Here is a 15,014-nt window from a genome sequence, read left to right as displayed (position 1 = left end):
TGCCCAGCCAAGGTGGTATGGCATGCCACCTCTAGGGCTTTGTCAGGTAGCGAGGCCCAACGAATAGCAGTTGAGGAGCTGCTCTATGGCCTCTCGGTCCTCCCAAATGAGTTGTGGGCCGATGTACTGCCTCTCACCGACCATGGCATTGTTGGCCGCAGCAGATGGATCAACTGGTGCACCCCCACGAAGGCTAGACTTGGGGGCGGGTGAAGGAAATATGCCCTAGATGCAATAATAAAGTTATTAATCTGAATTTCCTTATTCATGATAAATGTTTATTATTCATGCTAGAATTGTATTAACCGGAAACTTAATACATGTGTGTATACATAGACAAAACACTGTGTCCCTAGTATGCCTCTACTAGACTAGCTCGTTGATCAAAGATGGTTAAGTTTCCTAGCCATGGACATGAGTTATCATTTGATAAATGGGATCACATCATTAGTGGAATGATGTGATGGACAAGACCTATCCGTTAGCTTAGCATTATGATCGTTCAGTTTTATTGCTACTGCTTTCTTCATGTCAAATTCATATTCCTCCAACTATGAGATTATGCAACTCCCGGACACCGGAGGAATGCCTTATGTGCTATCAAACGTCACAACGTAACTGGGTGATTATAAAGATGCCCTACAGGTATCTCTGAAGGTGTTTGTTGGGTTGGCATAGATCGAGATTAGGATTTGTCACTCCGAGTATCGGAGAGGTATCTCTGGGCCTTCTCGGTAATGCACATCATATGAAGCCTTGCGAGCAATGTGACTAATTAGTTAGTTGCGGGATGATGTATTATGGAACGAGTAAAGGGACTTGCCGGTAAAGAGATTGAACTAGGTATGAAGATACCGATGATCGAATCTCGGGCAAGTAACATACTGATGACAAAGGGAATAACGTATGTTGACATTACGGTTCGACCGATAAAGATCTTCGTAGAATATGTGGGAACCAATATGAGCATCCAGGTTCCGCTATTGGTTATTGACCGGAGAGGTGTCTCGGTCATGTCTACATAGTTCTCGAACCCATAGGGTTCGCACGCTTAACGTTCGATGACGATATGTATTATATGAGTTATGTGTTTTGTTGACCGAAGGTTGTTCGGAGTCCTGGATGAGATCACGGACACGACGAGGAGTCTCAAAATGGTCGAGAGGTAAAGATTGATATATTAGAAGGTGGTATTCGGACACCTGAATGGTTCCTGAGTGTTTCGGGAATTTATCGAAGTACCGAGGGGTTATCGGAACCCCCCGGGGGAAGTAATGGGCCTCATGGGACATAGAGGAGAGGCAAGGTAGGCCACAAGGAGGTGGCACCCCCCATGGGTAGTCCGAATTGGACTAGGGGAGGGGGCGCCACCCCCCTTTCCTTCTCCTTCTCTCTATCTTTCCCCATCCCCCCCCCGTTGGAAGGAGGGGGGGGACTAGGACTAGGAGTCCTAGTAGGACTCCCCCCACTTGGGCGCGCCCTAGGACGGCCCTCCTCCCCTCTCCCTCCTTTATATACGGGGGCAGGGTGGCACCTCTAGGCAGATCAATTGATTCTTAGCCGTGTGCGGTGCCCCCTCCACCGTTTACTCCTCCGGTCATATTGTCGTAGTGCTTAGTTAAAGCCCTGCTCAGATCACATCACCATCACCGTCATCACGCAGTCATGTTGACGGAACTCATCTAGTCCTTCGACCCTCTGCTGGATCAAGAGTTCGAGGGATGTCATTGAGCTGAACGTGTGCAGAACTCGGAGGTGCCGTACATTCGGTGCTTGATCGGTTGAATTGAGAAGACGTTCGACTACATCAACCGCGTTAAGCTAACTCTTCCACTTTCGGTCTACGTGGGTACGTGGACACACTCTCCCCCCCTGTTGCTTTGCATCTCCTAGATAGATCTTGCGTGAGCGTAGGAATTTTTTTGAATTGCATGCTACGTTTCCCAACAGTGGCATCAGAGCCAGGTCTATGCATAGATGATATGCACGAGTAGAACACAAAGAGTTGTGGGCGGTGATCGTCATACTGCTTACCACCAATGTCTTATTTTGATTCAGCGGTATTATTGGATGAAGCGGCCCGGACCAACCTTACATGACCGCGTTCATGAGACCGGTTCCACCGACAGACATGCAACTAGTTTTGCATAAAGGTGGCCGGCGGGTGTCTGTTTCTCCAACTTTAGTTGAATCGAATTTGACTGTGGCCGGTCCTTATGAACTTTAAAACAACAAACTTGATAAATCACTGTTGTGGTTTTTGTTCCGTAGGTAAGTGCGGTTCATGCTAGAAGCCCGTAGCAACCACGAAAACTTGTAACAACAAAGTAGAAGACGTCTAACTTGTTTTTGCAGGGCATGTTGTGATGTGATATGGTCAAGACATGATGTGATATAAGTTGTTGTATGAGATGATCATGTTTTGTAAAAGTTATCGGCAACTAGCAGGAGCCATATGGTTGTCACTTTTATTGTATTAAATACAAACGCCATGCAATTGCTTTACTTTATCACTAAGCAGTAGCGATAGTCATAGAAGCAATAGTTGGTGAGACGACCACGAGGCTACGATGGAGATCAAGGTGTCAAGCCGGTGACGATGGAGATCATGATGTTGCTTTGGTGATGGAGATCAAAAGCACAAGAGTATGATGGCCATATCATGTCACATATTTTGATTGCATGTAATGTTTATCTTATATACATCTTATTTTGCTTAGTACGACGGTAGCATTATTAGATGACCCCTTACTAAAAATTTCAAGGTATAAGTGTTCTCCCCGAGTACGCACCATTGCGTAAGCTCTTAGTGCTAAGACACCACGTGATGATCGGGTGTGATAAGCTCTACGTTCAAATACAACAGGCTCAAGCCAGTTTTGCACATGCAAAATACTTGGGTTAAACTTGACGAGCCTAGCATATACAGATATGGCCTCGGAACACTCGAGACCGAAAGGTCGAACGTGAATCATATAGTGGATATGATCAATAGAGAGATGTTCACCATTGATGACTACTCCATCTCACGTGATGATCGAACATGGTTTAGTTGATTTGGATCACGTATCATTTAGATGACTTGAGGGATGTCTATCTAAGTGGGAGTTCTTAAGTAATATGATTAATTGAACTTAATTTATCATGATCTTAGTCTTGATAGTTTTTTTGCATATCTATGTTGTAGATCAATGGCCCGTGCTACCGTTCCCTTGAATTTTAATGCGTTCCTAGAGAAAGCTAAGTTGAAAGATGATGGTAGCAACTACAAGTACTGGGTCCGTAACTTGAGGATTATCCTCATTGCGGCACAGAAGAATTATGTCCTTGATGCACCGCTGGGTGAAAGGCCTGCCGCAAGAGAAGAAGCTGACGTTGTGAACGTCTGGTAAGCTCGATCCGATGACTACTCGTTAGTTCAGTGTGCCATGTTTTACGACTTAGAATCGGGACTTCAAAGACGTTTTGAACGTCATGGACCATATGAGATGTTCCAGGAGTTGAAGTTAATATTTCAATAAGATGCCCGAGTTGAGAGATATGAAGTCTCCAACAAGTTCTATAGCTACAAGATGGAGGAGAACAGTTCTGTTAGTGAGCACATACTCAGAATGTCTGGGTACCATAATCACTTGACTCAGTTGGGAGTTAATCTTCTAGATGATTGTGTCATTGACAAAGTTCTTCAATCACTGCCACCGAGCTACAAAGGCTTCGTGATGAACTACAATATGCAACAGATGGAAAAGACTATTCCCAATCTTTTCGCAATGCTAAAGGTTGCGGAGGTATAAATTAAGAAGGAGCATCAAGTGTTGATGGTTAACAAGACCACTAGTTTCAAGAAGAAAGGCAAGGGTAGAAAGAAGGGAAACTTCAAGAAGAAGGACAAGCAAGTTGTCACTCCCGGGAAGAAACCCAAAGTCGGACCCAAGCTTGAAACTGAGTTCTTCTACTACAAAGGGACTGGTCACTGGAAGCGGAACTACCCCACGTATTTGGCGGATAAGAAGGATGGCAAAGTGAACAAAGGTATATTTGATATACATGTTATTGATGTGTACCTTACTAATTCTCGTAGTAGTGCGTGAGTATTTGATACCGGTTCGGTTGCTCATATTTGTAACTCGAAGCATGGACTACAGATCAAACGAAGGTTGGCTAAGGACGAGGTGATGATGCGCGCCAGGAATGGTTCCAAGGTCAATATGATCGTCGTCGGCACACTACCTCTACATCTACCTTCGGGATTAGTTTTAGACCTAAATAATTGTTATTTGGTGCCAGCGTTGAGAATGAACATTATATCTGGATCTTGTTTAGTGTGAGGTGATTATTCATTTAAATCATAGAATAATGGTCGGTCTATTTATATGAGTAATATCTTTTATGGCCATGTACCCGTGAAGAGTGGTCTATTTCTATTAAATCTTGATTGTGATGATACACATATTCATAATATTGATGCCAAAACATGCAAAGTTGATAATGATAGCGCAACTTATTTGCGGCACTACCTTTTGGGTCATATCGGTGTAAAGCGCATGAAGGAACTCCATAAATATGGACTTTTGGAACCACTTGATTATGAATCACTTGATACTTGCGAAACATGCCTTATGGGCAAGATGACTAAAACTCCGTTCTCCGGAACAAAAGAACGAGCTAATGACTCATTGGAAATAATACATATCGATGTATGCAGTCCGATGAGTGTTGAGGCTTGTGGCGGGTATCGTTATTTTCAGACCTTCACAGATGATTGAGCAGATATGGGTATATCTACTTAATGAAACACAAGCCTGAAACATTTGAAAAGTTCAAAGAATTTCGGAGTGAAGTGGAGAATCATCGTAACAAGAAAATAAAGTTTCTACGTTGTGATCATGGAGGAGAACATTTGAGTTACGAGTTTGGCCTTCATTTAAAACAACGTGGAATAGTTTCACAGCTCACGCCAAATGGAACACCACAACGTAATGGTGTGCCCGTTTGTCGTAACCGCACTTTATTAGATATGGTGCGATCTATGATGTCTCTTACCAATTTACCACTATTGTTTTGGGGATATGCATTAGAGACAGCTGCATTCACTTTAAATAGGACATCGTCAAAATCGGTTGAGACGACACCGTATGAACTGTGGTTTGGCAACAAACCTAAGTTGTCGTTTCTTAAAGTTTGGGGATGTGATGCTTATGTCAAAAGGATTCAACCCGATAAGCTCGAACCCAAATCGAAGAAGTGCGTCTTCATAGGATACCCTAAAGAAACAATTGGGTACACCTTCTACCACAAGTCCGAAGGCAAGATTTTTGTTGCTAAGAACAAAACCTTTCTAGAGAAGGAGTTTCTCTCGAAAGAAGTGAGTGGGAGGAAAGTAGAACTTGATGTGGTAATTATACCTACTCTCAATTTGAAAATTAGCTCATCCAAGAAATCTGTTCCCGTAATGCCTACACCAACTGGAGAGGAAATTACTGATAAAGATCATGAAACTTCAGATCAAGTTGCTACAGAACCTCGTAGGTCAAATAGAGCATGATCCGGACCAGAGTGGTATGATAATCCTATTCTAGAGGTCATGTTACGTGACCATGACGAACCTACAAACTATGAAGAAGCTATGATGAGCCTGAATTCCGATAAATGACTTGAGGCCATGAAATCTGAGATAGGATCCATGTATGAGAACAAAGTGTGGACTTTGGTGGATCTGCCAGATGATCGGCGACCCTTAGAGAATAAATTGATCTTCAAGAAGAAGACTGACACTGATGGTAATGTTACTGTCTATAAAGCTTGACTTGTTGCAAAAGACAAGTTCAAGGAGTTGATTATGATGAGACTTTCTCACCCGTAGCGATGCTTAAGTCTGTCCGAATCATGTTAGCAATTGCCGCATTTTATGATTATGAAATCTGGCAAATGGATGTCAAAATTGCATTCCTTAATGGATTTCTTAAAGAAGAGTTGTATATGATGCAACCAGAAGGTATTGTCGATCCTAAAGGTGCTAACAAAGTGTGCAAGCTCCAGCGATCCATTTATGGACTGGTGCAAGCATCTCGGAGTTGGAATATACACTCTGATGAGGTGATCAAAGCATATGGTTTTATACAGACTTTTAGAGAAGCCTGTATTTACAAGAAAATGAGTGGGAGCTCTATAGCATTTCTAATATTATATGTGGATGGCATATTGTTGATTGGAAATGATGTAGAATTTCTGGATAGCATAAATGGATACTTGAACAAGAGTTTTTCAATGAAAGACCTCGGTGAAGCCGCTTATATATTGGGCATCAAGATCTATAGAGATAGATCAAGACGCTTGATAGGACTTTCACAAAGCACATACCTTGATAAAGTTTTGATGAAGTTAAAAACGGATTAGTCCAAGAAAGGGTTCTTGCCTGTGTTACAAGGTGTGAAGTTGAGTCAGACCCAATGCCCGACCACTACAGAAGATAGAGAGAAAATGAAAGTTATTCCCTATGCCTCAGTCATAGGTTCTATCATGTATGTTATGCTGTGTACCAGACCTGATGTGTGCCTTGCTATAAGTTTAGCAGGGAGGTACCAAAGTAATCCAGGAGTGGATCATTGGACAACAGTCAAGAACATCCCGAAGTAATTGAAAAGGACTAGGTATATGTTTCCCGTTTATGTAGGTGACAAAGAGCTTGTCGTAAGTGGTTACATCGATGCTAGCTTTGATACTGATCCGGATGACTCTAAGTCGCAAACCGGATACATATTTTTATTGAATGGTGGAGCTGTCCGTTGGTGCAGTTCCAAGCAGAGCGTCGTGGCGGGATCTATGTGTGAAGCAGAGTACATAGCTACTTCGGAAGCAGCAAATGAAGGAGACTGGATGAAGGAGTTCATATCCGATCTAGGTGTAATACCTAGTGCATCCGGTCCAATGAAAACCTTTTGTGACAATACTAGAGCAATTGCCTTGGCGAAGGAATCCAGATTTCACAAAAAGACCAAACACATCAAGAGACGCTTCAACTCCATCCGAGATTTGGTCAAGGAGGGAGACATAGAGATTTGCAAAATACATACGGATCTGAATGTGGCAGACCCATTGACTAAGCATCTTCCACGAGCAAAACATGATCAGCACCAAGACTCCATGGGTGTTAGATTCATTACAATGTAATCTAGATTATTGACTCTAGTGCAAGTGGGAGACTGAAGGAAATATGCCATAGAGGCAATAATAAAGTTATTATTTTGTATTTCATGCTAGAATTGTATTAACCGGAAACTTAGTACATGTGTGAATACATAGACAAAACACTGTGTCCCTAGTATGCCTCTACTAGACTAGCTCGTTGATCAAAGATGGTTAAGTTTCCTAGCCATGGACATGAGTTGTCATTTGATAAACGGGATCACATAATTAGTGGAATGATGTGATGGCAAGACCCATCCGTTATCTTAGCATTATGATTGTTAAGTTTTATTGCTACCGCTTTCTTCATGTCAAATACATATTCCTCCGACTATGAGATTATGCAACTCCCGGGCACCGAAGGAATGCCTTATGTGCTATCAAACGTCACAACATAACTGAGTGATTATAAAAATGCTCTACAGGTATCTCTGAAGGTGTTTGTTGGGTTGGCATAGATCGAGATTAGGATTTGTCACTTCGAGTATCGGAGAGGTATCTCTGGGCCCTCTCGGTAATGCACATCATATGAAGCCTTGCAAGCAATGTGACTAATGAGTTAGTTGCGAGATGATGCATTACAGAATGAGTAAATAGACTTGCCGGTAACGAGATTGAACTAGGTATGAAGATACCAACGATCGAATCTCGGGCAAGTAACATACCGATGACAAAGGGAATAACATATGTTGACATTGCGGTTCGACCGATAATGATCTTCGTAGAATATGTGGGAACCAATATGAGCATCAAGGTTTCGCTATTGGTTATTGACCGGAGAGGTGTCTTGGTCATGTCTACATAGTTCTCGAACCCGTAGGGTCCGCACGCTTAATGTTCGATGACGATATGTATTTTATGAGTTATGTGTTTTGGTAACCAAAGGTTGTTCGGAGTCCCGGATGAGATCACGTACATGACGAGGAGTCTCAAAATGGTCGATAGGTAAATATTGATATATTGGAAGGTGGTATTCAGACACCGGAATGGTTCCAGAGTGTTTCGGGAATTTACTGGAGTACCGAGGGGTTACCGGAACCCCCCCAGGGGAAGTAATGGGCCTCATGGGCCATAGGGGAGATGCAAGGTATGACACAAGGAGGTGGTGCCCCCCCATGCGGAGTACGAATTGGACTAGGGGAGGGGGCGCGGCCTCCCATCCCTTCTCCCTCTCCCTCTCTTTCCCCCTTTCCTTCTGTTGGAAGGAAGGGGGGGGGCGGTGACTAGGACTAGGAGTCCTAGTAGGACTCTCCCCCACTTGGGCAAGCACTAGGCTAGCCCTACTCCCCTCTCCCTCCTTTATATACGGGGGCGGGGGGCACCTCTAGGTAGATCAATCGATTCTCCTCCAGTTATATTATCGTAGTGCTTAGGCGAAGCCCTGCGCGGATTGATACGTCTCCAACGTATCTATAATTTTTGATTATTACATGTTGTTTTATTATCTATCTTGGATGTTTTATAATCATTATATAGTCATTTTATATCATTTTTTGGTACTAACCTATTGACATAGTGCCAAGTGCCAGTTGTTGTTTTCTGCATGTTTTTTACATTGCAGGAAATCAATATCAGAAGGAGTCCAAATGCCATGCCAATTTACGATGATTTTTTATGGACCAGAAGGAAGAAGTTGGGCCCTGGTTGCACCTGGTGGGTTGTGCCCACCTCGGGTGCCCCCTGGACCGACTCTTTGCTCTATAAATACCCCAATATTCCAAAAACCCTAGAGGAATCGATGAAATTTCATCCAGCCGCCGCGGAGTCCAGAACCACGAGATCCAATCTAGACACCATCACGGAGGGGTTCACCACTTCCATTGGTGCCTCTCCGATGATGCATGAGTACGGGTCCGTAGTTAGTAGCTAGATGGCTTCCTCTCTCTCTCTCTTGATTATCAATACAATGGTCTCTTGGAGATCCATATGATGTAAGTCTTTTGGCGGTGTGTTTGTTGGGATCTGATGATCTTCGAGTTTATGATCAGTTATATCTTTTTATATCCATGAAAGTTATTTGAGTTCTTTGATCTCTTATATGCGTGATCTCTTATAGCCTCGTATTTCTTCTCCGATATTTGGGTTTTGTTTGTCCAACTTGATCTATTTATGTTGCAATGGGAAGAGGTGCCCGGTAGTGGGTTCAATCTTACGGTGCTTGATCCCATTGACAGAAAGGGAACCAATACGTATGTATCGTTGATACTAAGGTTAACAAGACGGGATCCATATCTTCCGTAATAGATAAATGGATCTTGTCTACATCATGTCATTGTTCTTATTGCATTACTCCGTTTTTTCATGAACTTAATACATTAGATGCATGTTGTATAGCGATCGATGTGTGGAGTAATAGTAGTAGATGCAGGCAGAAGACGGTCTACTAATCTAGGACGTGATGCCTATTTAATGATCATTGCCTGGATATCATCATGATTATTGTAAGTTCTATCAATTTCCCAACAGTAATTTGTTCACCCATCATTTGCTATTTTTCTCGAGAGAGAAGCCACTAGTGAAACCTACAGCCCAGGGTCTTCTTTCTCATATATTTGCCTTGCGATCTACTTTTTCCTTGCGTTTATTTTCAGATCTATTAAACCAAATAATACAAAAATACCTTGCTGCAATTTATTTGCTCCACGATCTATTTATCCCGTCTACAAATTTACCTCACGTCCTTTGCCTATCTTGAGCCGCCGTACCCTGAAAGGGATTGAAAACCCCTTTAACACGTCGGGTTGCGAGGTGTTGTTCTTTTTGTGCAAGGGCTGTTTACATTGTGTTTCTTGGTTCTCCTACTGGTTCGATAACCTTGGTTTCATCTATGAGGGAAATACCTACCACCGCTATGCTGCATCATCCCTTCCTCTTTGGGGAAATACCGACATAGCTTCAAGCGACATCAAAAGGAATTTCTGGCACCGTTGCCGGGGAGGATCTTCAACATAACTAGGTTCCTAATCACAAATCTCATCTCCTTACAATTTACATTATTTGCCTCTCGTTTTCCTCTCCCCCACTTCACAAAAATTTGCCATTTTATTCACCTCTCCTTTTCCATTCGCCATTTTCTTGCCGGATCTGTTTTTGAGTGCAATCTTGTTATGTGGTCATCATGACTCAAGAGAACACCAAACTATGTGACTTCTCAACTACCAACAACAATGATTTTATTGGCACTCCGCTTTCTCCTCCCCCCACTAGTGCAGAGACTTGTGATATTAATACTGCTTTGCTGAATCTTGTTATGAAAGACCAATTTTCCGGTACTCCTAACGAGGATGTCGCGTCCCATCTTAATACCTTCATGGAATTATGCGATATGCAAAAGAAAAAAGATATGGAAAATGATGTGGTCAAGATGAAATTATTTCCATTTTCTTTGCATGATTCTGCAAAAATTTGGTTCTCTTCTTTGCCTCGCAATAGTGTCAATTCTTGGAATAAGTGCAAAGATGCTTTTATCACTAAGTATTTTCCTCCCGCAAAAATTATTTCCCTTAGAACCCAGATCATGATTTTCAGGCAACTTGAACATGAGCATGTTGCACAAACTTGGGAAAGGATGAAAATGATGCTAAGGAATTGCCCAACTCATGGGTTAAATCTTTGGTTGATCATACAAATTTTTTATGCGGGGTTGAATTTTGTTTCTCGTAATCTTTTAGATTCTGCCGCCGGTGGTACTTTTATGGAAATTACCTTGGGTGAAGCCACCAAATTTCTTGATAATATTATGGAAAATTATTCACAATGGCATACCGAAAGGGCTCCTACTAGTAAAAAAGTTAATTCGGTTGAAGAAATTTCTGCTTTGAGTGAAAAAGTTGATGCTCTTATGAAATTGGTTGCTAGTAAAAGTGCCCCTATTGATTTTAATGATATGCCTTTGTCTACTTAGATTGAGCAAAATAGTGATTCCATAGATGTGAATTGTATTTCTCGCAATAATTTCAACAACAATGCTTATAGAGGTAATTTTAATCCTAGGCCTTTTCCTAGTAATTCCTCTAATAATTATGGTAATTACTATGGAAATCAATCTTATAATAATAATAGGAATACCTCTGATCTTGAGAGAAATATTAAAGAATTTATCAACACACAAAAGGTTTTAACCACTTCCATAGAAGAAAAGTTGAATAAGATTGATGATTTGTCTAGAAGTGTTGATAGAATTGCTCATGATGTGGAAAATCTCAAGATGAATTTTTTTGTGCCTAAAGTATATGAATCAATTAAAGCTCTTTATGATTCTATGGATGAAAGTAAGAAAAGAACCGCTATGCTTAGAGCTAAAAGAGAATGTTTAGAACAAGCGTTTTCTATTGATTTCTTTTGCAAAAGTGATGACAATCTTAAAATGACTGGTGTTTATTCTATTGTTTCCTTGTTTAGTAAAATAAAGATTGATGAAAAAGGGACTGGAGAAGAGTCAACTTTAGGTAGAAGGCGTCCCAATATTTCGGAGGGTGAAAATCTTGTTGAGAAAATTGATAAAAGTGGGTTTGAAGAGGTCAAAACTTTAACTAGTGATGTGCCCACTCTTTTGGATTACAAAGACTTTAATTATGATAGTTGCTCTTTGATTGATTGTATTTGTTTGTTGCAATCCAAGATAAATTTACCCCATGCTTATGAACAAAATAAGGCTTTTACTAAACATATTGTTGATGCCATGATGAAAGCTTTTGAAGAAAAAATGGAATTAGAAGTTTCAATTCCCAGAAAATTGCATGATGAATGGGAACCTACTATCAAAGTCAAGATTAAAAATTATGAGTGTTTTTCTTTATGTGACTTGGGTGCTAGTGTTTCTACAATTCCAAAATCTTTATGTGATGTGCTTGGTCTTACCGATATTGAAGAATGCTCTTTAAATTTGCACTTAGCGGATTCTACTATTAAAAAGCCTATGGGAAAAATTAATGATCTTCTTATTCTAGCAAATAGAAACTATGCGCCCATAGATTTTATTGTTCTTGACATTGATTGCAATCCATCTTGTCCAATTATTCTTGGTAGACCATTTTTACGCACTATTGGTGCCGTGATTGATATGAAAAAAGGCAATATTAAATTTCAATTTTCACTAAGGAAGGGAATGGAACACTTCCCTAGAACAAGAATTAGGCCACCATATGAATCAATTATGAGGGCATTTTATGGATCTAGAACCAAAGATGACAAAACTTAGATCCTTGATTTATGCCTAGCTAACGACGTAAAACTATAGCGCTTGTTGAGAGGCGACCCAATGAATAAAATTTATTTTTGCTTTTTGATTTCTGTTCTTGAGTGTTAGAACAATTATGCTACTGTTATGATTGTGTTTTTTGTGTTTTAATTAGTGTTTGTGCCAAGTAAAGCCTTTAGGATCTTCTGGGGTGATAGTTGTTTGATCTTGCTGAAAAAGACAGAAACTTTGCACTCATGAAAATAATTATAATAAATCACAGAAAAAAGCTTTTGCCCTGATTCTTTTTGCATAAGATTAATATACAAATTATGCGAGTCTTCCTAATTTGGTAGAATTTTTGGAGTTACAGAAGTATTCGAAAGTTCCAGATTACTACAGACTGTTCTGTTTTCTTTGTGTTGTGTGCTCATTTTGATGGCTCTATGGTTTTCTTTGATGAGTTTCTGCCATAGAAAAGTTGAAATACAATAGATATAATACAAAAACAAAATAAGAGTTGGTTTGACACAGCACTTATAGTAGTGGTTTGGTTTCTTTTACTAACGGATCTCACAAGGGTTTTGTTGAGTTTTGTGTGATTGAAGTTTTCAAGTTTTGGCTTATCTTATGACGGATGAAAGAAGGACAGAAGATATTAGCTTGGGGATGCCCTGGCATCCCAAGCTATTATCCAGGAATGAGCAACCAACTAAGCTTGGGGATGCCCCCGAGTGGCATCCCCTCTTTCTTCTAACGACCATCGGTATTTTACTCGAGACTATATTTTTATTCGTCACATGATATGTATTTTGCTTGGAGCGTCTTGTATGATATGTGTCTTTGCTTGTTTTTTTGTGTTGTAAGTCATCAATCCTTGCTAGACATACCTATTTGAGAGAGCCAAAATTATGTCATGATTTGTTAGAATTCTCTCTATACGTAACTTAAATTTTTTATGAGCAATGGACTTGCTCTAGTGCTTCAGTTATACCTTTTTGAGCACGGTGTGCTTAGTATTTGTGAAGAAATTCTATCTTGATTCACTTAGATTTATTTGAGAGTTAGTAAAATTTTGAAGAAATTCTCTCTTGCTTCACTTAAACTATTTTGAGAGAAAGAAAATATGTTATGCTCATGATCTTCACTTATATTTGTTTGAGCTTATGAAAAGCAACACATGAAAATTAGTCCCAAAGTGATAGATATCCAAGAAGGATAAAGAAAGAAAAATATATGTCATGAAGATAATTGTACAAAATAAACTTGATTCTTAGTAATAGTTTTGAGATATGATGATGTGATATGTGAGTTATGTTGATGTGTAATTATGCTCTAGTAAGAATATTGGTGTTAAGGTTTGTGATTCTCTATGCATGCACGAAAGTCAATAATCATACAATGAAAATTATATCCGACTTGTGGTGCATTATTCGGTGTTAATTATGCTTAATGCTTGCTTATGAAATTATTCGTTTTTTGGTTGGTTGCTTCTCAATCTTTTTGCTAGCCTTCATTTTGCACCAAGTATGACCTCTACTTGTGCATCCAAAATCCTTTAAACCAGTTTGGCCACATGAGTCCACTATATCTACCTATATGCGGTATTCTTTTGCCGTTCTAAGCAAATTTGCATGTGCCATCTCTAATTTTCAGAATGAACTTCTCTTTTGTGTGTTTGTTTCGCTCGCGGAACGGTAACGAGTAGCTAATATTTTCCATGCTAGATGTGTTATTCTCACGACGAGTGTTTATTCAATTGTCATTGCACGAGAGTAAGACAAAGGTATTAGGGATGCCAAGTCCCGAAATGCAAATGAATTTACTTTATGTTGTCAAATAATAAATTCCTTGGAAAGTGTTGGTATGGAGGGCACCCGTGGATACAGCTAGCCATGGAAAGTGAAAGTTATGGTGGAAAAAGGAATAAACTTTATTTTCTGTTTGAGAACCACCTATGATATATCTAGCATGGAAAGTGTTGGGATGCTCCAAGTCGTTTTCATTGGTGGGATGGATACACCTCCCAAAAAAATTTTATCTCTATTTTTTCGCTTTGAGCTCTAGCACCTCTACAAATCACTACTTCCCTCCGCGAAGGGCCTTTCTTTTACTTCATGAAATTTTTATTTTTTGAAATCGAGTCTCCATCCTCTCTTATAAAAGCGCCAACCAGGGAACAATATGATCGTACTTAAATATTGGGTGTAGCTAATATTCGAGTGTGTTTCATGAATGGATCAATGTTTGAGCATGATGGGCTAGGGATAACTTGTTTTAGCATTGATATTTTGAAAGACATGGTTGCTTGTTTATATGCTTGAGTATCTAAATTATTATGTCAAAACTAGACTATTGCTTTGAATCACATAAAAGTCCAAATGTCCATGCTATGAAGAAAAGAATATGATATGACATGATAAACAACACTCCACATCAAAAATTCTATTTTTATCACTTACCTACTCGAGGACGAGCAGGAGTTAAGCTTGGGGATGCTGATACGTCTCCAACGTATCTATAATTTTTGATTATTCCATGTTGTTTTATTATCAATCTTGGATGTTTTATAATCATTATATAGTCATTTTATATCATTTTGGTACTAACCTATTGACACAGTGCCAAGTGCCAGTTGTTGTTTTCTGCA

Source organism: Triticum aestivum, chromosome 3B (genome assembly GCF_018294505.1).
Source record: "Triticum aestivum cultivar Chinese Spring chromosome 3B, IWGSC CS RefSeq v2.1, whole genome shotgun sequence".
Lineage (NCBI taxonomy): Eukaryota > Viridiplantae > Streptophyta > Magnoliopsida > Poales > Poaceae > Triticum > Triticum aestivum.
Note: the sequence above shows the minus strand (reverse complement) of the source record.